Below are 26,725 nucleotides of genomic sequence, written 5' to 3' on the forward strand. Positions count from 1 at the left end.
TGGCTCTTGATACTTCAGTACCTAAAAGACTGAATTCACTTATCCACCACGAAAAAGGAAACAAAAACAAAAACAACTTTTGACAGAGTTGAAACTAGAAAAAGCAATTTGCTTTGTAACCTCTTTGGCAACTCCTAGCCTTTTATCAACATCCCATTCTGCTGCATCACCTAACATTATCCTCTCCTGGTCTCCTTTCTGAATTTTATACTATTCTCACACTGATACCCATTTACATAAACTTTTTTTTTTTTCTGTAAATGCCTCTTTTCATGGTTTTGAGCTCTTGAAGAGTCTATTTCCAAAGGAGAAGACAGGGTTGAATATTAAGATGAGTAAATGATTGTAGGGTCTAATATTCTTATATATCAAAGTACAAAATCCAGTGGAGGAGACCCACAGGATTGTCGTAACTTTCTACTTCACCAGTGGATCCTGTTACCTTTGTGTAGGTTGTAGGCGCAGAACATGGCACAAGACGCCAGTGAAGGTAGTAGCAATACATTATTTTGCTGACACCACAGATCTGAGGAGATAGTTCTGCCCAAGCATTTGTTTGTACCTGTAAGTGTCTTACAAGTTGTTTGTGGGAAAAGAAGTAGAAATTGTGTCCAGGAAAGGCCGGTCCATAGACAGGGTTTACAAGTGGTCATCTCTCAGACGAACTGTTGTGCTCATGTGAAGTCTACCATAGGTATTCATCTCACCACCCACACAATAGAAAGAAACAGCACGGACTGGAGGAGCAAAAAGCATGTCCAGCTTTTATTTGAATGCAATGATGACTCCCAAAACTTCACAAGCAAGAGACAACTCCTAAAACAAACACCCGTGGTAACAGGGCCAATCGGAACAAGCTGGACATCGCCTTGCAGAGAACAAGATTGCCCATCCCAAAGGCAGTTTCGCTGCTGTGGATGTCTGTGCCTGTCATCACTCGTTTCAAGAACCTGATGCAGATTTGTTCAACTCTGGTCTTCCCTTGTTGGCAAGCCAGACAACCAGGGGGGTCAGGAAGCCTGCCTGAAACATGAGAAGGCAGCCGTCTTTGTAGTATCTATTTGCTCATTACAACAGCAGCATCTTCTGTAATCTCAGGTTGTCTCAGACTCATTGTGTAGCCCAGACTGGCCCCAGACTCGGGGTCCTGCTGTCGCTTCAGCCTCCCTAGGGCTGCTGTTGCAACCTGTGTGCCATGGTCACCAACAAAGCCCGAGTGTTAATAACACGTAAGTGTTGGCATCTTCAATCAGCTTTCCATCCAGTCTCAGGATTGTTGATCCCATTTGGGTTGATAGCTTCAAATCTGACTTATTTTGGAGAGCTGTATGCAGTTTTCCCCCACTGACCTAATTGGTAGAGATGGTTACTAACTGGAAATAGTTTCATTCATGTTTCAAATAATTTCTAAAATTACAGCAATTCCTACAAATAAAACCATATCGGATCTTGGAAACTCCAACCAGAGTTCACATTTTTAACAAATCAGCAGGCAGTTGAAAGGGGGTGGGGTGGGGATGACGATTCTGCTCGTCTATTCTGCAAATTATTATCTGTTCACAATGCCCACTTCCCTCCAGCCCATCTTTCCCAGGTGTGCGTCTTGAAACCCATTTGTCCACCTGTGAAGGTAGGCTGGTCTCTAACTCAATCCCAAACATGTCAGCTCACAGGAATGCATTTTAGGTTAAAGACAGCGACAACAACTATTGTTTGAGTTTGTTGAACATATGCCCCATTTGCATTCCCTTCTTGGGTGTCATCTGCCACTTGTTTATTCCAGAAACTTTGCTTGAGGAGTTTGTATGAGTTTGTATCGCTCCCGCTCCCTCCCGCCCCCGCTCTGCACATCGCTGCCTGATTGGTGTGTGTGAGCCTCTCTAAGTACAGTGGCTGCTTGGAAAACACTATAGTTGCTTTAAAAAAGATGACTTTGATTGTGTTTTTTTCTGTCCCCATCACAATAACACTTTGCAGGTGATTATTAAATTAGAGATTTTCTTTGTTTTTCTAACACAAAAAAACCCTTTTTATGTCAGCGCCAATTATGAGTGGTAATTTTTTTTCACATTTTACAAAAGATTTTTCTGTCCTACCTCCACGCCCCTCCCCCAGATAAAGAAGGGCTTTGACATTCTATGACAGGGAGGAATTTTTTTTCTTTTCTTTTTTTCTTTCTTTTTTTTTTTTTTTGCAGACAACAGTGCTTTTGACTTTTCTTTAAAAAAAAAAATCTGTTGACTCTATTGAAAAGTGACAGGACAATATTTAACCTGAATAGAGGCATGTTGACTCCTCTTATTAAAACTGACAGTTAAGGACATTTCTCTCTTTATTCCTTCTGATGCATGCAGACAAGTCTTCACTGCTAACTAGTATACAAAATCAAAAACAAAAAAATACCGAGCGTAGAGATGACTACCTGATAAACAATATATGAATGACAATCGCAAGTTTAATCTAGCAAAGAAACCTTTTTTTATCCTTTAAGAAAATTAAAGCCCTTTCAAATTAGTTTGATATATGAAGACACACTGACATCATTAATTTTCAGGTAGTCACTCTTGCCAAGCTTGCCTTTCCTCTTGATGATACAGAATATTCCCATCAGCCCAGGACAGGACCACAGCGACACCTATGGAGAGGCCTCAGGGCCTTTCCGGAACCTTGTGAAGAGCTTCAAGTTCTGCTCTGTTGTAGTTTTTCTCTCCCGTTTGCCCTCTTAGGGCAAGAAGAGTGACCCCAGACGCTGTTCCCAAGCCCGATACTCACTGTCTTTGTTTGAAAAAACTGGTCAGAAATACCAAGCTTTTGAGTGCTTTCTGTCCTGTTGGGCTCATAAAGAGTCTCATTAGCATGAGTGAGGCTTGAGTTCCTTTCAGCTGGACATGGAGTGGACCTCTCAGCAGAACTGGAGTGAGAAACCAGATGTCTACTCTCAGAGGTGGACTGGAACCATATGGAACTCAGATGGCGCCGGGTGTTTCCTCCACCCTCCAGCTTCCATGCATAGTCAAGCCTCTTAAAAAGAACTGATTAGGGCTGGATAATGTGCTGGGATTTTGTGTGGCTACTGAGACTTGGGACTGGGTGCGTGTTTGGAGGGGGGTGTCATTATGTAAGGATTAACTGTGGAGCGATTTTTGTCAGAATGCGTTTGAGCTGTTGTGCAAACTTGGGTGAAATTATTTGACACCGAGGAAGGCAAAGTAACCTCTTGCTCTCATTTCTGTAACGAGCGTCCGTCCTAGCATTCAGAAAGGGTCCTGTAACCTCTTACTATCCTTTCTGTAACGAGCATCCTGTCTTAGCATTCAGAAAGGGTCCTTCAAAGGGTCAGAAGTTTTATACGTTTTCATTGTGAAGAATTCAGAAATTCAAAGTTTGTTCCTTGCTGGGCGGTGGTGGTGCACGCCTTTAATCCCAGCACTCGGGAGGCAGAGGCAGGCGGATCTCTATGAGTTCGAGGCCAGCCTGGTCTCCAAAGCGAGTTCCAGGAAAGGCGCAAAGCTACACAGAGAAACCCTGTCTCCAAAAAAAAAAAAAGTTTGTTCCATGCCAATCTTCCATATTAAGGCATGGAGAAGAATTGGCCCTCTGTGTTGACAGTAATTCACTCCTTTTGTGTCTTTGGGAATTACTCAGTTTCCGTTTTTCTTGTTACTCTGAAAGGATCAAGTGATCAGAACCATCTGTAGGTTATAACATGGATGGAGCTCCAGGTTTCTTTTAAGAATGGCCAAGGTCAGGTGTGGTGGCGCTTGCTTTTAGTATCAGAACTCTAGAAGCAGAGGAAAGTGGATCTCTGTGAGTTCCAGGTCAGCCAGGGCTACATAGTATGATACTGTCAGAAAGAAAGAATGGAAGGAAGGAACGAGGGAAGGAAGAAGAAAAGAAGGAAGGAAGGAAGGAAACAAGGAAGGAAGGAAAGAAAGAAAGAAGACAGATGGATCACTGTTGTCTTTTTGGGATCTAGTATAGCCTGTGATAAGAGAACATCCTTGGAGATTCAGGTCTAAGACATCAAATCACTCAAAATTGGCATAGGAGAAATCCAGTTTTTATCTTTTGTATGTGTGAATATTGTGGGAGAGGCTCTTGCACTCATTATGGCTTCTTAGTTGGATTTCTTCCTCAACGCAGAGCCAGGGCAAGCATTTTTATGTAAGTACTTGTGCTGGGTGGTGGCTCCAGGTGTGCTCTTGGGGACTGGAGAAGGCAAGAGCAGCCACAAGGGATGCCACAAGGTTGTTGGGTGCCAACTGTGGGCACCTGAAGCTCTCTTCTTCCTGCTCTGGAAGACTGTATGCACCCACCCTTCAGAAGAGGACTGCTGAGGGACCGATGATCTCTTTGGTTGACAATTTGGGTACCCCCAGTTAATTTGCCTAGCTCCCCTTCCCTTGTAGGGGTGTCTATTCATTTTATGGGTGGTACAACAAATCCAGAAAAGGGAAAAGATTAAATGGTTTACTATTTCAGGGGCTGGTAGTTTGGCTCAGTTGGTCAGTGCTCAGTTAGAATGTAAGAAGCCCTGGGTTTCATTCCAAGTACCACATGTATTCGTGCGTGCGTGCGTGCGTGCGTGCGTGCGTGCGTGCGTGCGTGCGTGCGTGCGTGTGTGTGTGTGTGTGTGTGTGTGTGTGTGTATCTTCTGGTGGCTCTAGAGGCCAGGCTAGAGTATACACACACACACACACACACACTCATGTATGACAGTATTTACCTGTAATTGTAGCATTCAGGAAGCAGAGGGAAGAGGATGCTTGGCTACATAGGCTGGCTCATACGAGATCATGTCTCAAAGCGCCCCCCCCCCCAGTTGTGTATTTCAGAATATCTCTTTGCTCATTTGCTTTGGCTAATTTAGGAGCTATTGCAGGATTGGTTGGGGGCACCTGATGCCAGCATATGTGGGGCTGACTTTTGTCTGTAACTCAAATCCCATATGGATTGAAGGGGAATATCCCATATCATGCCATGCAGGGGAATGGCAGAGTTCTACTTAGAAATGCTAAGTAGAACTATGCTCTAGGGCTGAGTCCTGTCTACCCAGGTCCCCAGCTGCCATCATGCTCTGTCCGCTGTTGAGGACATTCACCTCCACTCATCCAGGCTCTGTTTCTGCTGGCTGGGGAATGTTGTGGCCTCTGAGCGTGGGGGCCCATCCTCATTGCTGCTGCCTTGAGGAAACGGAACCCCTTGTGGTCAGTCCTTGGCAAAGTAAGGAGCATTTCAAATCAACCAGGCCAAGAAATACAGGCCCGGTTTCTTTTTATATATAAAATCCCCTCCCCTTTAAAAAATTCTTTAAATTTGTTCTTCAAGAAGAAATAAACCTTTATGAGACCCTGTGTATGGCTGTAAATTTGATTGACCAGATGTTTGTCAGATTTAATACATGCTGTTTAAAAAGTTGCTTTCTACATCTCAACCCAGTGCTATTCTGGGGAGGAAGGAGTTGGTTTATAGGAAACAATGAAATCAGTTTTAACACCTTACAGGTGTTCTAATCCTATTACAGACTGGAGTGGTTAGCATTCTTGATGCTTTCTCATTTCATTTATATGGTAGGAGTGATTTTGAAAGGGGAGAGCCAAGACAAGAAAGTATTTAAAGGGCTAGCAAGGGATGGCGGGCAAGGAAGCGTTCTTAGCAAAGCTGAGGTTTGTTACACGCTCCTAGGGTTGGGCTTTTAGGGTTTCTCTATTGGGATTATACTTCTGTCAATTCAGAGTCTGCCGAATGATCAAAGGAATTTATTTGGGGGTTAACTCACAAGACAGAATAAAGGAATTTGTTGCAGGCTCCTGGAAGGGTGAGATATGGTCCAGCACTGTTCTTTGGAGTGCTCTGGCTTGGTCCGTCCCAGCATCCAAAATCATGAGGTAGTGAAGAAAAAGCCATATACATGCATCTCAGGTCTTAAGGGTCCCTTGAGCAGCCACACTCCAGGGGCATGTACCTCAGGATCATAGGCATGTGTAACAGTTACCTGCTACCTCGCTAGGGGTGGTGCTTCAGGGCACGGCTCAGACAGCTCCCACTACATTCCTCTATGCTTGGTTTGCTTTCCAGCCCTAGCTGCTGAGGATACAGAAACACCATTACTAGAATATTGGTCAGTGATGTCAAAAACTCTTGAATCAAACTTTAGAAAATTACCATGCAAATGAACTTGGGACTAGTTTATTTCCAACCTCATTGGTTAGAGTCTATCTTCTAATTATCCTCTGGAGTTCTCTCCTGAACTGTTAGTATGCCCCCTACCCCACCCCCAAGATGGCATATTGAAGTACTGGACCAGGCCAGGAAAATATCAAAACTGAAATAAATTATATAGCCCATTGAGGCAAAATAGACACCCCAGGTACCATCAAAAGAGGAATTGGGTCTTCAATTATAGAACCCCATTGACTAATGGGGATATGTACCCAGGAAGCACCAAGAATTTATATATAGGATATATTTTGACTGAGACCCTCAGGCTGTAAATCTTGTTACGATAAAATGTGCATAAATGGATGTCCATCATGCATGAATTTGAAGTCTCCATGTCTGAATTACTGGGGCTAGTGAAAATGGCTTTAAATTTGGGGACAGGACTTAGGGGCTGGAGAAGAGTCCATTTATTAGTTAAGAGCATTTGTTCTTGCAGAGGAGTGGAGTTTGGTTCCCAGCACCCACATTGGGTGCCTCACAACCACCTGTAACTCCAGCTCCAGGGCCTCTGCCTCCCTCCTCTAGCCTCTGTGGGCACCTGCATGCACATGAACATAAACACACACATGTGCACACATGTACACATGCACAGAAACAAATAAATTTTAAATTACAAAAAAATTAAAATTTGAAACTTAATTTTGTTACATGAGGATATTAAAATGATGAAATTAGTGTCTACCCTTGTCAATGATTTTGATAAAACAAAGAACATTTAGATATTGCCCATCTATTGGGAATCACACTTTCTCCACACAGAGAGTAAGAAAGAGATCATCTCAGACTTGGGACAGCCTTTTATGATGCACGGGGAAAATATCAACTCAATCTTTTTTCATCTCCCAATGCACATGCCATCACAAAGGAGCAGTGATCTGTGAGCCACTTTCAGATTTCCCGCACCTGTTAGGAGAAGAGGAGGTGGTTCTTAGCAATGCTGAAAACATTAAGGTGGACTTGGCTTTTGGCGTCTTCATATTCTTCCACCTCTAGCTCCTCGCCCTTCGAAGGGTGTTAGAAGAACTCCAAAGACCATTGGATTCATCCAGTTCATCTCACATTTCAAGAAATGATGGCATGGGTCACAGAACCCACTGGCTTATTAACTGGGTCTATAACTATTTAATGACACATGAGAGAAATAGAACTTTTCAAATTACACAAATAATATAAGCAACAAACCAACACGCAAATAAACATGGCTTCGGCTCTGCTTCGAGGGAGTAGCCACTATGAACCTGTTGACGTGCGGCCTTCTCATCTTTGGTCTAGATGTATATTTGTTTGTTCCCTATTTCCTACACTTCTTCATAACCTGTTATGTATTTTTTAACTTTAACAATGTATTGTGTGTGTTTTCTTTCCTCAATCATCTCTGAGAACACATTTGAATAGCTAATATTACATGTTACTGTAAGTGACACAACTTACTGCTCATGGTTTAATACTCATATTCTCATTTGGAGTTTTCCAAACATTGGCACCAATGTCAGTGTAGCTAAAGAAGCCATCATGTAAGTGTTTGTTCTGCTTATTCTCACCTTTATTCCCCTAGATTGCCAATAAATTCCCTTTCCCTAAACATAACTGTAGTCTGCCTGTATTCACAGTCTAAATTTGTTAAGCATTCATGGAATCAGCAGTGGAAGACAGTTCTGTGAGACCAAAGTTTGTGTGTGTGTGTGTGTGTGTGTGTGTGTGTGTGTGTGTGTGTGTGTATGTGTATATGTATATGTATGTGTGTGTCACAATGGCTGTTACTAGATAATTTGCCTGAAGTGACATTAAGCCACTTTGGTAAAACGGACGGCAAAGTCTGGTCCCATCACTAGAAAGAAAAACATCTGCACCCCACAGCTTTCATCACGTCTCTGCATCCATCCTTAAAGCCATGCATGTGTGAGGATGCCACACAAGCTAGGAAGGATGAGTTCAAAGCTGAAACAATGGGAAATGGAAGAGTAGAGTGTGGAATGGATCATCTGACTTAAATATTCTGCTTGGGAAGAGAGGAGGAATGAACCCTTCTCTTAAGAGCTGATTGTGTTGTCCTGTACAGTTTTAATAGATTCCCTGTGTGTGTGTGTGTGTGTGTGTGTGTGTGTGTGTGTGTGTGTGTGTCTGTCTGTCTGTCTGTCTGTCGGTCCGTCTGTCTGTCTGTGCTTGCACACATGTGCATGTGTGTATACCCTTCTCAGAGAGATTTAGAATCTCTTTGTGTGAGATCCAGCATGTGCAGGAATGTGGTAAATCTTCCTCGTGAGCTCCTCTTATCCAGATTATGGGAGGCAATTTCATTAAATGTGTCATGGTTTATATCCCCATTCAGAATCTTCTCACCATATAGCTCACCTTTACAGTTTAGTTCTTTCTTAGAAAAAAGTGTACCTTTTTTTCTGGAGATTTGGGCATATCTAATTTTCATGCCATTGTATTTCATAGAGTGCTCTGTCTACTGTATTTTGAGCTATCTTCTCTGAATGGGAGATGAGAAAGAAAAGAACTTCTGCATTTGAAAGGGGTTTAATTTTGCTGCCTAAGAATCAGAGCCAAGTGTGAGAGGATTTCTTGGTTCACAAAGTCAAGGTTAATTTTAGGAAAATAGCGTTGGTGTCCCAGATAGCTTGAAATTGAATTCTAGTAGTTAAAATTGGCTTTATCCCCCTCTATTTTTCATAACCCCACATTGCATATGAGCAATGCTCCAAGGTGTGTGTTGATTGAATATCGCATTACCCTCCTTGACCTTTTGAACAATTATCTCTGTCTACTGAACATGTGGGCATTGCATCTAAATTCCGTGAGGGTAGAGAATAGGCCCAGTACCTGGCATAAGCCTAAACATATAGGAAGTGGTCAGTAGTTACCAAATGAGCAAATAAATGAATGAGCCATTCAAAGTAGAAACTTTACTACTAGATAATCCACATTGCCAAAATGAATTTCCTTTAGTTACTGACAGTTTGCTGGATTGACATACTATTCTTTTGAAGACTGGGTTGGTAGCAGTAAACCAAAGAATATTAACATCTCCTTGTAAGCATATTTAGGATCAAAGAAGATATACACAAAGAAATCATGTAAGACAAAGATGACACCTCACAAAGGAAGTGTAGGAACACCTTATTCTTGTGGACTCAAAATGGAACTATGCCTAAAAAATTCCAAAGTGCTCACTACCATTAATTTCTTCCATAGGACACCTTTCCTGGATACTAGCCAGGAACATTTATTTGATCAGCCTTAATATCAGATTAACCCATTGTCTTTATGAGGTCCGTATTTTCTATATCATATTGATGATATATTTTTTTCACTTTAATAATTTAGTTCTGTGCCTCAGTTTCTTTGTGTGATTAGCAGCTAGAAAAATAAGAAATTAAAAGAAAGATGGTGTGTCTGTACAGCAAGGATCATGTAGCCTCATCCCCTGTCATTTCTCTTAAATGTTGCTCCAGGCTTGTTTAAAATTAGGGCCAAAGAGATGGCCCAGTGGTTAAGAGTGAATATTGCTTTTGCAGGGGACCTGAGTTTGGTTCCCAGCACCCACATCCATCAGCTCACAGTTATTCATAGCACCAGCTTCAAGAAATCTGATGGCCTTTTCTGGCCTCCATGGGTACCTGCACTTATGTACATGTGTTCCCCACTCCCCCTAATTAAAAATAAAATGATTACTCAAAATTTTAAATAAAATTTCAGTTAACTGGCTTCTTAATTTAAATTAAATAGCTTATGAAGACATCGCGTGACGAGAGCTTCACTTGTTAGGAAGAGCAAAGGAACTTGGAGCAGAGGCTCCTTTGAGTTCAAGAGAACTGTGATAGAGAAGGATGGACCAGTGTCAGAAGCTGTAGATATTAGTTATGGCTAGTCCATAGAGTTAACTCATTATGTATTAACAATATGGTAATAACAGTTGTTAACTCTGACAATACATTTTACCCATTATACGTACAGAGACAACTAAACTAGTGGGAACTCATGAACTGTGACCAATAGCTGTGGATCCTCTGTCGGACTGGACTAGGCCCTTTGCATAAGCAAGACAGTTGTGTAGCTTGACCTGCTTAAGGGGCCCCTTGGTAGTGGAATCAGGATCTGTCCCTGGTGCATGAGTGGGCTTTTTGGAGCCTACTACCTATGGTGCGACACCTTACTCAGCCTTGGTGCAGGAAGAGGGGCTTGGACCTGCCCCAACTGAACGTACAAGGTTCTGCTGACTCCCCATGGGAGGCCTTGCCTTGGAAGAGGTGGGAATGGGAGGTGGGTTGGGGAGGAAGGCTGGGGGGCAAGAGGAGGAAGGAGAGAAGGGGGATCGGTGGTTGGTATGTAAAATGAATAGAAAATTTATTAATAATTAAAAAAAAGAAAAACAAACAAAAAAACCCAACCAAACCAAAAAATAGTTTACCCATTGTAAATGAACAATAGCAAGGATGGTGGTTTGAAGCACCTATGACAGTGTGTGTAGGCTGCATGGCAGTGCGGTGGTATTTCATAGAGGGAACCTGAGCTTCCTCATGGGCTTATATTACAAGGGGGTGCTGAAGCCAGTGTCCAGTGGATATCCAGGGACTCAGTACTGAGTGCTCAGTATTCGTTGATTTCAATTTTTGAATCCTTACGTGTTTGTTCAACCACCTGTCTGGTACAAATACTAACACTGAGGATTAAGAGGATTGAGGCTCCATCCTGGCATGGTTTATGCATTCAGTAAATAATAACTATTATCAGCCCTCTTCCTCCTGCTACTGAGAAAGCCCGAGCGAGAGAGATTTTTCTGGAAAGTCCCCAAGTCTCTGATTTTTACAAAAGATACTGGGGCGAAGATGAGGTGTAGCTATGGTGCGGGTGGATCTGTCAGGGAGAAAGAAAGCCCCCGCAGCCGCACATTCCAGTCAGGACTTCTGTCTGGCACAGGGCAAGAACCCAGCTCACTAGCACAGGTACAGGGCTGCCAAGGTGATCCAAGAACTGGGAGATCGAGAGCTGAAATGGGAACCGGGAAGGATTAGGTAAGAAAATATGGAGGAGTAAGGGCCATGGTGGACTGAGATGAATAGACCCTGCCCAGATGTGTTTAAATTTAAATTTGACGAATAGCATCTGGCCAAACAACATCTATCTGTGGACCATATGTGGTTTCCAGGCTGTCACTGTGCTGTCTGAGAATGAAAGCAGTACTTACTTTCCTGAAGGGAAAGCGGGGACATTCACTTGAAGGACTACAGATAAATGATCCGTTCTTTGGTCAGAATGAAAATGAACCTTGTACCTTAGATTTCTTGTATATTGTTATGGTTTTCATTATATTAATAAATAATGGCTCATTACTAAAAGTTCAGAAGAATGAAAAAGTATCAGAGAAAACAAAATGATTCCTCACATCAAGGTGGCCCATTTTTACAGCAGGATTCTCCTAAAGTTTCTCAGTACAGATACATAATGTAGACATTATATATATGAACTCACATAGAATGGAGATCGCATCATATAGTCCATTTCACTTAACCCAAAATTATAATGTATTTTCCCGTGTCATTTAATGCTGCTTTAAGAGTGCCATTGGCATTTTATCAGGTGAGTGGGCCAAATTTTATGTTACCATTTAATGGTTAACCATAGAAATGGACATTTAGATTCTCTATAATTTTTCTCACTTTTAAATAATATTGTGATGAAAATCATCTCATATACATCTGTCTGCAGGCAGTTCTTTGATATTTAGGGTCAGCTCATGGAAAAGGGTATGAATATTCTCCAGAGTACTGATAAACATAGCCAGATTGCCCCTCAGGAAAGCTTTTACTGTTCGTGCTCACACAGCCCATGTCTGTAACTCTTTTCTGTACTAGACGTTGTTGTTTATGATAGGAAATAGGGCTGGAAATGTAGCTCAGTTGGTAGAGCGCTTGTCTAGCCTGGGTGAGTGCTTGGGTCCAATCCCCTGCACTGAAAATGAAACTGTAGGTGTGTAAGGCATAAAATGTCATCTTCTAATTCTTATTTATGCTTCATTAATTATTGGTATTTACTAATCTGTTGTGTTTCTTTGTGAATGTTACCTGAATGCGACTGTCTGTTACTCTTTGGTTTGCTCACCTATTGCATAGGCGTTTATTACTCAGCTTCATGTCCTAGGCACTGGTATGGCACTGAGAAGACAACAGTGAGGGAAACGGCAAACATCTGTCGTTGTAAGAATGACATGAAAGAATTTCTGTAATATCCTTCATGCAGTAACATCTGGTTCACACAAGACCTCAGCAAGTTACCCACCATTTTTGGTATCGGTGTAAGACTGTATTTATAGCACTGTTATTTAGATCTAGGGGTACAGCTGGGAGATTTCTTTTATTGAGTTGGCTAGCAATATCTCTGTTTTCCTGGCCATGACTATATAACACACTGCTGGTGATGCCTGGCTGTGGGAGAAGAGGGGAGTTTGATGGAGCCAATGTGAAGGGAAGCCGAGTCCTCAACTGATGGCTTTACACATTTTACTTCTGAAAAATTGGCAAAAATACATGAATCTGCCATTAGTCTCTCTGTCTCTGTCTCTCTCTGTCTCCTCTCCCTATTCTGCCCTCTCCCCTCCCTCCTCTCCCCCCCCCCCAGGTAATCTTCCTCTGTGTGGGATGGACCTCCACATCCTTGTATAGGATTGCTCCGACCACACACTCATGCAGAATGACCAAGAACCTTCTGTGTGTTCTTCATAAACAAAAATGTTCAAACCCAGTGCACATCACCAGTATGACAGCTGCAGGAGCATCATGGAAACTAGCCACCGTGAGAGCTTCCCGTTTCCTACAACCAATCTCACCCGTGTCCTCACTTAGCATGTTTTCTGTAGGATCGGGTATAGAAGGGTTGGCTTTTGTTTTTCCATACCATTCCTCTATGATCTGGCTGCAGAAGGCCAATTCCTGAGCCTATTACGGGTCTGCCTATTTCAGCTGGACCCCAATTCCTCCAAACCCAATCTTCTTATAAGCGTTCTCACCCATTAGAATCAGGGAGAGTTGGCGAGGTACTTGTTCATTTCCAATAACAGATTTCTTGAAGTTGGGTGGTAGAGAAGTGGGGTGAAGGGAACAGACATATGAAACTTTAGGTGTTGGATTTATATTAGAATAATCTCCTATCAAGCAAACACCCAGGGCTGGAGAGATGGCTCAGTGGTTACAGTTTTACTGTTCTTGCAGAGGGTGCAAGTCTGGTGCCCAGCACCCATACCAGGTGCCTCACAACTGCCTGTAACTCTAGCTCCAGGAATTCTGGCACTCTCTTCTGGCTCTCGTGGTCACTTGCACACATGTGGAAGACAGAGGCATGTGCATGCATATGTGCATGCATGCACACACAGACACACACTTATAAAAATTAAGATCGTTGAAGTAAAAGAAATATGGAAGAAAACATCACCAAGTCCTTGCCTTTTCCTATAAGCAAACTAGCACTACCCTAGCCATGCATGCGTGCATGTGTGCATGCATGCGTGTGTATGTGTGTGCTTGCACACACATGCACGCACATGTGGGAACCACAGGACAACCTCAGCTGGAGACAGCTGTAATTTCTCGGGCAGTTTCCACTTTGGTTTTTGAAACAGTGTCTCTAGTGGGCCCAGGACTTGCAGTATAGATGAGGCTGGCTGGCTGGCAGCCACAGGAATCTGCCCTCTACTTCTCCCCAGTGCTGGTGTCTGTTTTGAAAACACAGGTTTTGAGGGATTGAACTCAGACCCCCATACTTGTAAGGCAAACGCTTTACTGAGTTACCCCAGACCCAAACTGGACACTTGCCATCTTCTGTTTCGATGGCTTTGAATTTCTGATGCCAGAGGCTGGTGGGGCTGTCTGTGGAGTGCTGTGTAAGGTCCCCTTCCCTGTGGCCCATGTGCTACGGCATCTCATGAGAGCCCTGAACAGTTATTGCTTTTCATAGTTAATGAACTGAGCAACTGGGAACGAGACCCAGAGTCAGTGCTTGGATTAAAGCTTCTGAGCCTCAGACTGTGCTCTGATTAGGAACTGGGGCAAAAGGAGAGTCCTGAACCATGGATGACAGATGATAAGCACTCACCTTCCCCAGGAGCCCAGCAAGCTGCATGGGAAGCCCATCAGTGACCAGTGGTGACCATGTAGACAAGATGTGAATACCAAAAGGCTTGCTGAAGGATCCATAACATGTTTAGTACAATTTCCCCTCCATTATTTTCCCACACATTTTTTCTTTTTTCTTTTTCTTTTCTTTTCTTTTTTTTTGAGACTCCTTTTCATGTTAGGAATATTTGAGGTGAGGCTCTTGTACATTCATAGGCGGCTATGTTTATTAGTGGTGCAGCCTGTGGTGATCACTGAGGAAAATGGGCTCGGGCGGGAACCAAAAGAAACTTCCAGTACATAGAAATGAAGGGCTAGTGGGGTTTGGTGGTCTCTGGAGGGTGGGTGGTCTGCGAACAAAGGAATTTCAAGATAGAGTCCTTCCGGTGTAGAGATGGAAGTCAGTCTCTCTCTCTCTCTCTCTCTCTCTCTCTCTCTCTCTCTCTCTCTCTCTCTTTATTCCACAGAAAAGACAATGTCTATCTGTGGGTATTTCATACCCCAGGGAGGAAGAACTGGCCCAGTCCAAGAGTAACTGCATTAGGATTATTTCCAATAGGTCCCTACCAGCTTTTCTTCTGGTGTGTGTGTTAATTTTTCTTGAATGCCTACAGAAGTCCTTTTTCCTTCTATTTTCCTGATATTCCGTGATGCTTGCACTCATTTCCAGCGAAGGACGTGAACATTCTTCTGTATGGCAAGGTGAAAATAATTTTATTTTCATCACTTTCCTCACCCCCCCCACCCCAAACCTTGTGATGGATTTCCTTGAAAAAAAATAATGACGGGGCTTCACAAACTGCCCTGACAGTTGTGATGCGGAGAGCGAGCCGGCTGAGTGGGAACGGTGAGGCATCTCTGTACCTATTATGGCAAAAATCAATAATGCTTTCTGTAAATTGCTCCTCCCAAAGGAGACGAACAAATGCAGGAGACAGGGGAAGCCATCATTCTGTGTGAAGGCTCTGCACACTCAGACCAGTGCAATTATGAACAGGAGGGCGGTTAGCTTCGCCAGTGTGTGTGTATGTGGTCAGAGTAAGAATTCGGGGTGGGGGACTTATTTGTCATAAAATTTTAATTGTCTGCTTCCTTTCTCAGAAAGGCGTATGTTTCCATCTGTCCTTTGGAGGAGGGAGCACCTGAGTCTAGACACCCCAGTAAAGCCTTTGGAAGTTGCATTGGGTGGATTAAGGCCATAGTCCGTCGATTTAACTGTTGATTTCCTGGCAAGGGACTTAATGCACTTGTGCATTTCTGAAAACTCCCCTAAGCGCTATGGGAATTTCACACTGGATCTGTGTCTGTAAACCATCTTGGAGCTCGGGCTGTGCTAGTCATAGGTTCTAAATCTCAACAATCCCTTTAGGTTCTGTATCTTTTGAGCCCCTTCTTCCCAGTGCTCACGGTACAGACGGGAGTTAGCCATTCCTGCAACGATGAGCCTCACGGACCACCGCTCTAGGCACTCTTACTCCTAGCAAGCAAAGCCTCGAAATTAATTACCGCCACGACACACAAGTTGGTAGACATAGGTAAGTAAGACCATGAAAGTCCTTTTCGATCCTTGTGTCAGGTTAGGGGCGGGGAACACACAGACTGCAAGGGCTTTGCGTGGACTATTGTGTAAATACCATGAGGAGGGCATATGTGACTGTGGGACTGTTCCTGAGGAGATGGGAGAATGACTCTTCCCTCCGGGTCGGGCACTGAGGTCCGATGAAAGAAATGCTTGCAGGACTGTGTGTGAGGAGTTACACACAGCATCATGGGTAACTAGGCAGCTGCATCACGGGAGTTGCCTGTGCACCTTGTTCTGTGAAAGTCTCCACTTCCCTAGCAATTGTGCACTGAATATATGACCTGGAGGAGGGGATTCCTAAGTGTCACAGGCTTCTTGAGTCCGATCAGACTGTCTCATAAGGCAGGGACCATTTTAACAGAGGAGATACACTATACAACCTACACACATTGGGAAAATTACTGAGTACAGAGGTCAGAAGACCTGTGTTTAAAGACCAGCTGTGCTATGAGTTTCGTGACCCCTAATAAATCCCAGCCTCCATGTTCCAACTCATGAAATGGATGGTGATACCCACTGTGGTTCCCTCACAGGCTGTCAGAAAGTTTTGTGAAAATCGTCAGTGTAAACACACCACATGATTATCAATGAGAAGTGTTAATGGACAGAAGCCAGGTTAGGCCTGGACACACTTGAGTGCAGTGGCCAAGTGTGACTGTGGCTGCCTTGTAGACTAGGAAGCTGTTTATTAAAGTCAGTTTCCAGACATGGAGTTACGAAAGAAACATTGGTATTAGCCCACGTTGGAGTTCAGCTGTTAGGATGTTCGGGGGAGAGAAAAGTAGTTGTGAAGAAGCCAACGTTTGAAATTTTAGCTGAGCACTCTGGCGTGATAATGCCACATTTCCCATGGCATCCTGCTTGGATCCAGCAGGGAGATTAAGGGTTGACATGATATTCTCAAAGGAGAAGGAGCGCCAACTTCAGGGGAGTGGAACTGGAGGAGGGTAGAGAAACAGAAAACTCCTTTAATAGGTGCTGGAGGCTGGGTGTGGTGACGTACCTAGAGGTCCAGCATTTGGAGGTGGATACGCAAGGACTGAGGAGTTCTAGATCAGCTACATAGTGAGTCTGAGGCTAGCCTGGGCTCTACAAGGCCCTGTTAAGCAAACCAAACAAGCAAGGGAAAATAAGACAACACAAGATTCTCATCAAGATCTAGATTTTATCTGAAGAAATGAGTTTCTAGGTTGGTTTTCATGCTTTTTTTGTTTTTGTTTTTGTTGTTAAATTCTTCAAACTAACAGGAAGAATAATAGATTAGTGGGTGGGAGGGTGAGCATGCATTTCCGAATGAGGACTTAAAAGGCAGCCAGAGTTGGACGATACCACAATGGGGAGAAGGGAGACACAGAGTCAAGTCAAGAAAGGGAAACAGACACTTCAGAAGGCATCAGCAGTAACGCGGCGTCCTTCTGACCCGAGGAGAGCACACAGTCCTGGTTGAAAACATGTTTTGGGTGATCAGGAAAGTGGAATGATGGAGAATCAGCGGAGAAGGATGCTCACATGCATACTGAGATGATGCAAACAGATACTTCCATGCCTTAAAGAACCGGAGGGAACTTGGAACATGAATGGGAAGGTGTCATGATTTGGAGAGCGTTTGGGTGGATGGACACACTAGAGGATGTAACATTGAGAAACGGACTCACAAATACCCTGGGGAAAATAAGGCTTCTCGAATCCTACCAAGTCACGAGGACCCCAGGGTCTAACCATCCTCTGTAGGAAAGAAGATAGAGTTGAGGGAGAGGGCATCTTCTAACCCAGGCATTGGCAGGATGGGAGGTGTGTCCTTTCCAAGGGAAATGTCTGATGCCTGCCCCCTGCTGGATGCAGCTGCCACCCTTCTTAAAGATGGAGTGTGAGAAAGCAAAGGCAGGGGGATAAAGAAATTGACCCATTAAAGTCAATAATTCCAGGATGCTAATGTATCCAAGTGCATCTGAATAGCATATTAAAATTACCAAAATTGTCTTTTAAAACCTACCGATGTGGGTCACCCAAGCGGCTTGCACCCGGTTGTTAATGAATACTGCACATCCTGGGGAGGAATCGCCGTGGATAATTGTAGCCAGTGAGTACAAGTCTGGCAGCCCAGTGTGCTGTGGGTCAGAAAAGGGCAGCGAGGAAGGTATCATACATCATGCTGGTGCCAGCCGCTGGGTATCGGCGATCTGCTTCCTCTAGCTGTACTTATTCTTGAGATGCGAAAGCCTTCTAAACAAGGCTGTGAATTGGTTTTCATGCTCGCATTGACAGATTGGGAAAGCAGTTTGTTCTACCAAATTTAACAATGATATATCATTATCACAACTTTGGGGGAAATCTATAAAATCAATAAGTTTGTAGCCTGAACAGGATTTGTATGGCTCGCTTGCTGTGCCGGTGTCAAAGCGTGAGCATATGGATTGAGTCACAGCCTGAGATCAATGGAATTTGTGGACAGTCAGCTCAATAACAAGCCCTTCTGAAAAGAAATAGATGTAAAAAGCAAATTTACTAGAGTATAAAAAAAAAAAAAAAAAGCTAATATCTTTTCCGCGCCTGGCTGTAAAGTGCTGTTTGGCTGCTGTGGGCTGCGGGTACTTTGAAAGCTGGCTAGGGTATGTGCTTGCAATGCCCAATGCTCCTTCCCCGGCTTCAGACACTGCATGCATAGTTAGGCACTTCTATTTGCAGGGTTCGTCCTAGGAAACTCGCCAAGAATAGGAGAAGGGGGGAAAATGGCCCTTTATATTGTAAACTGAATAAAGAATAAAAACAGCCAGTGCGTCTGCCGAGGGGAAAGACCACGGTGGCTTTATTTACTTTGTGCTGGTAGCACTTGCTAACAGAGGAAAATAAAAAGGCATAATTAAAGAGTTTAATGAATTCGTAGCTCTTTTGTTTGAGTGGGACGGGAATGCATGTTCCAGAGAGGCCTCACAAAGAGCGTGGCTGGCAGTGAGTTAAGAGTGGGAAATCAGTTCTTTGAAGGCATTTTTATACTTCATTATCCCAGCATGTAAAATGACTTGTACTAAATGATCGAGGATTTTATTTTTCACTCTCTCTCTCTCTTGCTCTTTCTCTCTTTTCTCTAAACAAAAGAGAGCATGGGGCGGCTGGTGTCTAATTCCCATCCGGGTCCTGAGCCTGGAGATTAGCCTGTCACCAGGCTGGTGGGCCAGTCCTTGCAAACGGGTGCAATCCCAGAGACTGAACACCTGATGAACCCCTGTCGGCGGCAGGGGACAGCCCTGTTCGATGCCACAAGCTCTGGAATCTGCTGTGAAGGCCACCCGGAGGCTCCCTGCTGCCCAGAACAGGGCTGTGAATTGAGGTGTCTTTTATGTGGTGGTTTGGGAGAGCCAGGATCGCTCATCTAGGGTGGAACAAAGGAGAAACAGAAAAACCTGGGGGAGATAAAGCTAAGAATGAAGAATATGTTCCTGGATTGTCAACTGTGGCTGGCTTGCTTTCTCTCCCATAAGGAGAGTGTTTCTAGGGTAGGTGACAGGCTCTTAAGGGACAACTGTCTCCAAGCACCCAGCCACTCCCTCTACTCTGGCTACAGGATTCTCTTGCTCAAAGAGCCCGTCTCCTGGGTACAGAGGGGCTGGTGAGGTACCAGAGTCACACAGGGCTCATTGTCTATGTGCAGAAACAAAGTTGAGCCCCATGAAGGTGGCTTTTCCGGTGCAACCGGTCAGAAGGCTGAGGGTGGGCAGGAGACTTCGGTGGCCTGGGTTTGGGTTCAGGATATTTGTTGATGAACTACCAAGGAAAAGGCCCCAGGGAAGTTGCATTTTCCTTCCTGAGGAAATTGGGGGACTTAGAGGGTCGCTGAGAAGCTGAGTGTGGTCCTAAGGGGCTGGTAATCGGTGGCACTCCAGGGCTGTTGTTTAAAACCAACACTACTAAGTGATAAACTCAGCCTCACAGATGAAGTAGTAACAAAGCTTAGGGAGAAAACTAACCCCAGGGTAACTCCAGGGGCTCTGTAGGCCTCATGACCAGTCCAGACCACACTTCCATCTCTCCACCTCCACAGAAGAGCCCACAGGTGGAGAGAGACAGCAGACCTCTCTCTTTTAAGGTCTTGATTGTTTTAACTGATTGGCAGATGCCTGTCACCCGTCCCTCCCCAGGGTGTGTGAGATCAGGGCTTCCCCGAGGGGAGGGTGACTTTCTCAGCTGCTCGAGAGCCCTTCCTCACAGGTGTCCTCATTTCTTACTTCAGCCACAGCGCCAGCTCTTTGGGAGCACTTCCTGTGGCAATGCATGCAAGCAACAGGAAAACAAGCCAGCTGAGGTGGTTCTTGGCGACACACCTAATCCGTCTTTGCAGGAGAAAGGCCCTCTTGGGTCTGAAAATAATGATTGTTCCTGTCCATCAGCCTGCTACCTCACCTTCCTCGCTCCCTCCACTATGAGCACACTCTGGTCTTTCTTCCACATGGAGAGCCACAGCATGGGCTTCTCAGCTGTCTCTCCACTTGGGCTCGTGCCTGGAGGACCCCTCAGTAGTGTTCCCCCCCCCACTGCAGAAGACCCCCTTGGGGTCTCCTTTTTTCCCACTTGCAGAGTCAGCTGCCAGCAGCAGGGAATTTCCATTTGTTGTTCTGTCAGGTTCAAAGATTTGCATTCACAGAGCTTCTGTATGCTTACTTGCTTATGAACAACCCTCCCTGTTGGCTGCTTGTTAGATTTTACCTCATAAACAAAGATTACTATGGAAGCTCTTCCTGATAATTGTTTAATCTGGAATCCTGACCCCTTTTGTTCTGTTTTATATACCTATAATGCATTGACTATAAACCCACAGCTTTAACATTGTTATTGGATGACAGTTTTTCTGACTTTCCTCGAGGGCTGGAGGTTGGTCTCTGCATGGTCTCTGTATGGGAACTAGAAATGTTTGGACTGATGTCCGTAAATACCAGGTAGAGAAGGCCTCTGTGGGGATGGGCAGAGTCAGTTAAACCCTCTGGTTAAACTCTAAATGGGCAAGTCCTGCATTCTCTTCTAGCTCCTTCTTTGATGGGGGTCCTGAGAAGTGGGAAAGAAATGCTGTTCACAATTAGTCCTAACTTTTGAATGACGACATTTCTCTCAGTGGAATGGACGGGCGATGTGGTAATTTACAGCCAGTCCTGGCCTTGCTGAGTAGCAGGGAAATGCTGTGGAAGTGACTGTTAATATTGATCAGTGAGGGCTAGAGAGAGTTGGAGACCCTCAGCACGGCCACTTAAAGTGGGCAGGAAACCCAAATTGACCAGTAATAAAGTGTTTGAGGTTGTACAAGGCGGCTCCTGGGAAACTGCTGTTCTGAGAGGGAGGCTGGGGGGAGGAGCTGTCAATTACTCCTGTCTGATACCCAGTGACTCAACAGGACAGAGCAGATAGAGAGCCTGTGGCGGGAGGCAGGCACAGGCCTGCCTCTCACTGCAAAGCCAGCCCTGTCAGCATGGGAAGGGAGGGGAAACTCGGGGCTGCTTTCCCTAGCCCTCTGAGGTCACCTGTTCTGGGGCTGAGTGTTGCTTTAGGTTTGGGGGGGCAGGCAGGGTGACTCCTGAGGCATTTGTGACTTTTCTCTCACCTGTGTGCTGGCTGTTGGTGGATGACTGGGCTTTGATCTTTGTAGTCATTGGTGTTATGGGTGAGAAAAAAAAATAGAAATAAGCAGGAAGGAATGTAGATTTGAGGATGAAACTTAGCTTTTCATGGGTGTTAGCCAAAGTTGAGAAATAAGAAGAAAAAAAAACCTGTCTTTTTTTAAAGCTTTAAACTCTTAGAGGACCGTGTTCTTATTCCCATTTGACACATTTGTTATTGTTATTCTTGTTATTATTACTGTTATTATTATTAGTAGTAGTAATAGTAGTAGTATGAATGTGTGCTCTAAATGCTGATGTCACAGGGAGAAAAAAAATCTCATCTTTTCCTCACCCATCCCAAGGCTCACAGCTGCCACCCCAATAACAATGGACAGACGAACAAAGGGAAAAGTCTCCTCGGCAGTGTATTTAATCAAAGTTGGATGTGAAATGACAGCATTCAGAAATGAAGACCCAGGGAAAACCGAGTTATTATGCTAAATCAGATGAGGGAAGGAGATGGGAATAGGGAAACCTGATTGGACAAAAGAGGGGTCGTGACCTCACGGAATAAACTGGGGAGAACTCTGTGAAACCCATTAGGATTCTTCTCCCCCCCCCTCTGTGTAGCAGTCCATTCCCTGGGATGGGGCAAGATCTCTCTGGAATGAGACTCCTACTTTGGAGAAAGGTGGGTCAAAGAATGCCTTTCTGAAAGGCACTATCGCACTATCGTCCAGCCTATTTTAGTTCTAGAAACAGCGTGGTGAGGGTGGCTACTGTTAACTCCTTACTCGGGAGAGATGAAGTACACCGTTCCTGGAGAACATGTTCCCGTGGGGGATCTGTGAGGAATCTCTCCTTCTCAATCTTGTGCATTATTGCTGGAGTACTAAACCCCTTTCAGTGGGCTTGTGCTGTACCATCATCCCTTGGTGTTTGTCTGAGTAGCCTTCCAGTTTATTGGGTTTTCATTTTTTAAAGCAGCTTCATATTTTTAATTGAGAGATGAGTGATTTAGTGCAAACAGATACTGAGTCATTGACCCAAAATAGATTATTGTGATTACTTTAGTAAAATTACAAAATCAAAAAGTATTGATAAAATCTCGAGAGTTTAAGGATTGTGATAGTAATTGTCTCTTTTCACACTTTGCCCAATGCTACATGGCATGCTTTGTTATGTCATTGATCTGAGGTACACTCACTTGAAAACCCTGCCCCCCAAATCAGAAGAATTTCTAGTATACAAAGAAGCATAGAGATTAATATCTACTTTACCCAATTTTGTCCAATCTAAACTTTTTTTTTTTCATGTTTGTTTCAGACTTTACCCCCACATATAGAGCATTCTGTGAGGCTTGTTGTCATAGTCCTATACTTCCAGCCATTCAAGGGCCTGAAGCAGGAGGATTGCAAGTTCAAGGTCAGCTTGATCAACTTAGTGATATCCTGTTTCAAATTACTGCAGACAGGGTTCAGGACATACCTTGTGATGGAGCATTTTCATATTGTGAACAGGACTGTAGGTTCCAGCCCCGTACTTGGGGGGGGGGTGTCATTTGTAGCTTTCTATGTGGACTTCTTGACCTCATGTCTCTCTCCCTTCCTTCTCATTATCCAATCCCACCTACTCCCAAGAATTAATAGTATTTCAAATTTGGTCCTTCTCACTCTTTGTGTGCATTTTTTTCCATCTCGGCTTGCCATGGTAAATGGCATGCAGTTTTGTTTTGTCTGGCTTTGAACTTCATAGAGAAGTCATCGTCGTCGTCATGCATACATCTCTCTACACAATGCACTTTGTCACTCCCTAGCTCAACCAATTATTTTTATCACCTTGACTGAATTTAGAGTGGCCTAGGAGATGGTAAGACACACTGCTGGGCTATGTCTGTGAGGGTGTTTCCAGAAAGGAACAACTGAGGCGGGGACTCCCACCTTGCCTGTGGCCTCTAACTACACACCTGCCCCATGGACTGGGAACTGGAAGAGGGGGGAAGCCAGTGGAAGGCCTCTATTCCTGCATCCCCTCTTCCCATTCCCTTCTAACACAGTGTGAGCAGCTCTGCGTCCGTTTCCTGTTGTGTTGGACAGAACAGACCCTTTGACCTTAGGTTGTCTCATGTATTTTGTTAGAACAGTGGGCCAGGCAGCGCACTTTGCTACCAGTTGAAAAGCATCCCCTTGTTGATGTTCTTGGGACTTTACTACGGAGCATCTGAAAGTCTGTTTCCTCAGCACATCCATGGCCACCCTGTCAGAGCACAGGGAAGCAAACTTAATTGGCTCCATGCACAGGTGTCTCTCTGAATGGTAGGATGTTAGCTTCAGTCCCAAGGGGGAAAAAAATCAAATATCAAGAAAGGTAGACAGAGAGCATTTTTAAAAGTCAGCTGACCATTCAGACAAGTTGAATTAATGTTTTTGTTTGAAATCTCTGACCAACTCAATACACCATGTGCTGTAACACAACTAGGTTTTAGACTTCCAATCTGGATTGTCTTATTTGGACTGAAATGGGCTGAGCATCAGTTGAGCAAGCATTAAAGTCCAGCTGTGTGCACTTCACTGCCAGGTGCCTGAGGAGGGAGGAGGTTAGAATAAGTCGGATGAGAGCAGGAAAAGCAACTCAAGCTCCAGTTGGCAGGAGCGCCATGAACCAGCGGGGCAGAGCTGCTGCCGTGTAGAACGGGGAGTCTGGGTTTCAGGGAGGAATAGCGTATTGATAGGACAGACTGAGGTTGCTTTTGGAAGGATGGAGAAGGTACTTCGAGGAAAAGTACAGATGAATACAAATAGGACATTGTTAGGGACGAGCATATAGTTTCATTCATTAGATCATCCAGGTTGTACGGGAGCTGGCGGGTTGGGCCGCAGAGTAAAGGTGGGCTCATTCCCAGGGAAACTCGAACACTCCGTTGAGGTCAGCTCTGCTCTTTAAGACAGGGGTAGGTGATGAGCCCAGAAGCAGTTTCTGGTGCTTCAAACCAGAGGAGAATTGAAGCTGAGGGCTGGCTCTGGAAGTACTGAGAAGGATCTGGAAGCCACAAGAGTCTAGAGCATCCCACCATGAATGGAACTTGGCAGGCAATCTAGAAAGCTGTCTTCAGAGCTGGCTGTAGAGGACAGTCGATACCATAAGAGTTCCAGAGAGCAGGAGGTGAGCAAGCTGGGTAGGGAAGCAATAGTTCCTTAAATAGAAAGATGGAGGAGTAATGGTTTGTGGAGTGGAGACAGGGCTGGGGCTGGGGTTGTTTAGCCTGCATTCAGTCTTAATGTTCAAGGCGGGACACAGTGAATGTGGGTTCAGCAGACAGGGAGGAGCAGAATGGCTAGTGGAGAACTCGGTCACTCGAGTTAAGGAGCAGCAATGCCACCACAAGTCAGCAAGAACTGGACTGTCAGGAAACACAGCCAGCCTTGTATTCAAGGGGACAGCATGTTCTGGGGGAGCCCTCTTGGGCCCTCTCACCTATAACCCAGCTTCAGGCTGGACAGGCCCAGTGTTAACATGATGGCACAGTTCCTCTGGCCTTGGGGTTTGCTTTATTGCCTACTCCAGACCAGAAGTGTCCCGTTTACTTCCCATTGGAGAGATCCTTGAGTCAGTGACTGAGTGGAATTTCTGCCACTCATATGTATTTTGTTTGAAACTGCCTTGTGTTGCCTTATAGAGCTGATGGTTAACGTTGCAGGGATTTTATGTTTAACATAGCTGTTATTAAAAATTAGATTGCATACAATTAAATAAATTATATCAAAATCAAAGATAATAGACAACCACTTCCTAATTATTTTGCTACAGTTTCCTATTCTCCGTGCTCTTGTCTTGAGATTATGTCTTTGTGTCTGTCTGTCTTTTGGTTAAAAGTGAACATTTAGTGATGTTCGGGTTCTCTTCCTAAGTCCTTTATGTCTAGCACTGTGCTGTTGGTAGCTTGAAGTCATCCATGATGGGAGTCCTTAGACTACAGATGTGGGCAAATGCCCTGAAGTATGCCTCTGCTGTCCCCCTCCTCTCTGAACTGGTGTGGAGAGCTGGCTCAGTTGGTGACATGCCTGCTGTGTACACATGAGGACCTGACCTTGACCCCCAGTACTCACACTGGAAAGGTGGGGAGGGTGGCTCACAACTATTGTCCCAGCGCTGCTGGGCAGCTGGAAACAGGTGGATACCACCTACTGTCTTAATGGCTAGCCTAGACAAATCAGTAAGCCTCAGGCACCTCCCCACCCCACCACATGTGCACATGACCCCCCTGCACACACAAACACACATGCATACACACACACACAGGCATGCAAACATAAATACATATGCATGCACGCACACTACACACACAGACACACATACAGAGGCATGTAAACAAATACATATGCATGCACGCACACTGAGACACACACACACACACAGAGGCATACAAACATAAATACATATGCATGCATGCACACTACACATACACACACAGAAGAATGCAAACATAAATACATATGCATGCATTCACACTACACACACACACACACACACACACACACACACTCACACACACAAGTGTACCATTGTGCTGCTGAGGTGGAATATAGAGTTTAGTCCTTTATGTCTCGGGTGGGGTGGCTCTAAGGTGGCATTCTCTACTGTCTTCCTAGCTTGCTCCCTTACCAGTGAGCTTCATCCTAAAACAAAAGACTTACAATTAAAGCTTTGACAGGGGTAACTAAGGCAAGCACCAGGAGGCCCTTCTTCCAGGTAAGAAGAAATAACAAGGCAAGAGCCACAAATACATTGCACACAGTGGGTGGCAGGAGCCGGGGTGGGGGGGTGGGGGGGGGCGCGGGGGCCGGAGCTGGCCAGTTCCTCCCGTCTAGGAAGTATTGTCATCATCGTAACTCTGGAACACTTGGCTTTCAACCTTATTTTATTTCTTGGTATTTTATTTTGTTCATGTTTTAATTAAACCCAGGAATTAATTAAAGCCAGGAAAATCTCACATAGCTCAGGCTGCCCTCAAATTTGTTATGCCACTGTGAATGACTTTGAGTTCTTGACCCTCCTGCCTCCCGAGTGATGGGATTATAGGTGTACCCCAATATGCCTGATGTTTGTGGTTTGGGGGATGGAACCCAAGGCTTATCTGTGCTAGGTAAGCACTCTGTTGACGGAGCTACACCCCCAGGCTTACTTTATTATTATTTTTAAATCATCTGTATTCTTCTGTTTGAGAG

The 26,725-nt window shown here is 44.5% G+C and overlaps 1 long non-coding RNA gene across 1 annotated transcript in view; it reads left to right on the forward strand.

The window, feature by feature from the left end:
- The window catches only part of LOC143273313 (uncharacterized), a 728,872-nt gene that overhangs the window by 141,937 nt on the left and 560,210 nt on the right, over positions 1-26,725 (forward strand). The gene's annotated exons all lie outside the window — the stretch shown is intronic.

Source organism: Peromyscus maniculatus, chromosome 5 (genome assembly GCF_049852395.1).
Source record: "Peromyscus maniculatus bairdii isolate BWxNUB_F1_BW_parent chromosome 5, HU_Pman_BW_mat_3.1, whole genome shotgun sequence".
Lineage (NCBI taxonomy): Eukaryota > Metazoa > Chordata > Mammalia > Rodentia > Cricetidae > Peromyscus > Peromyscus maniculatus.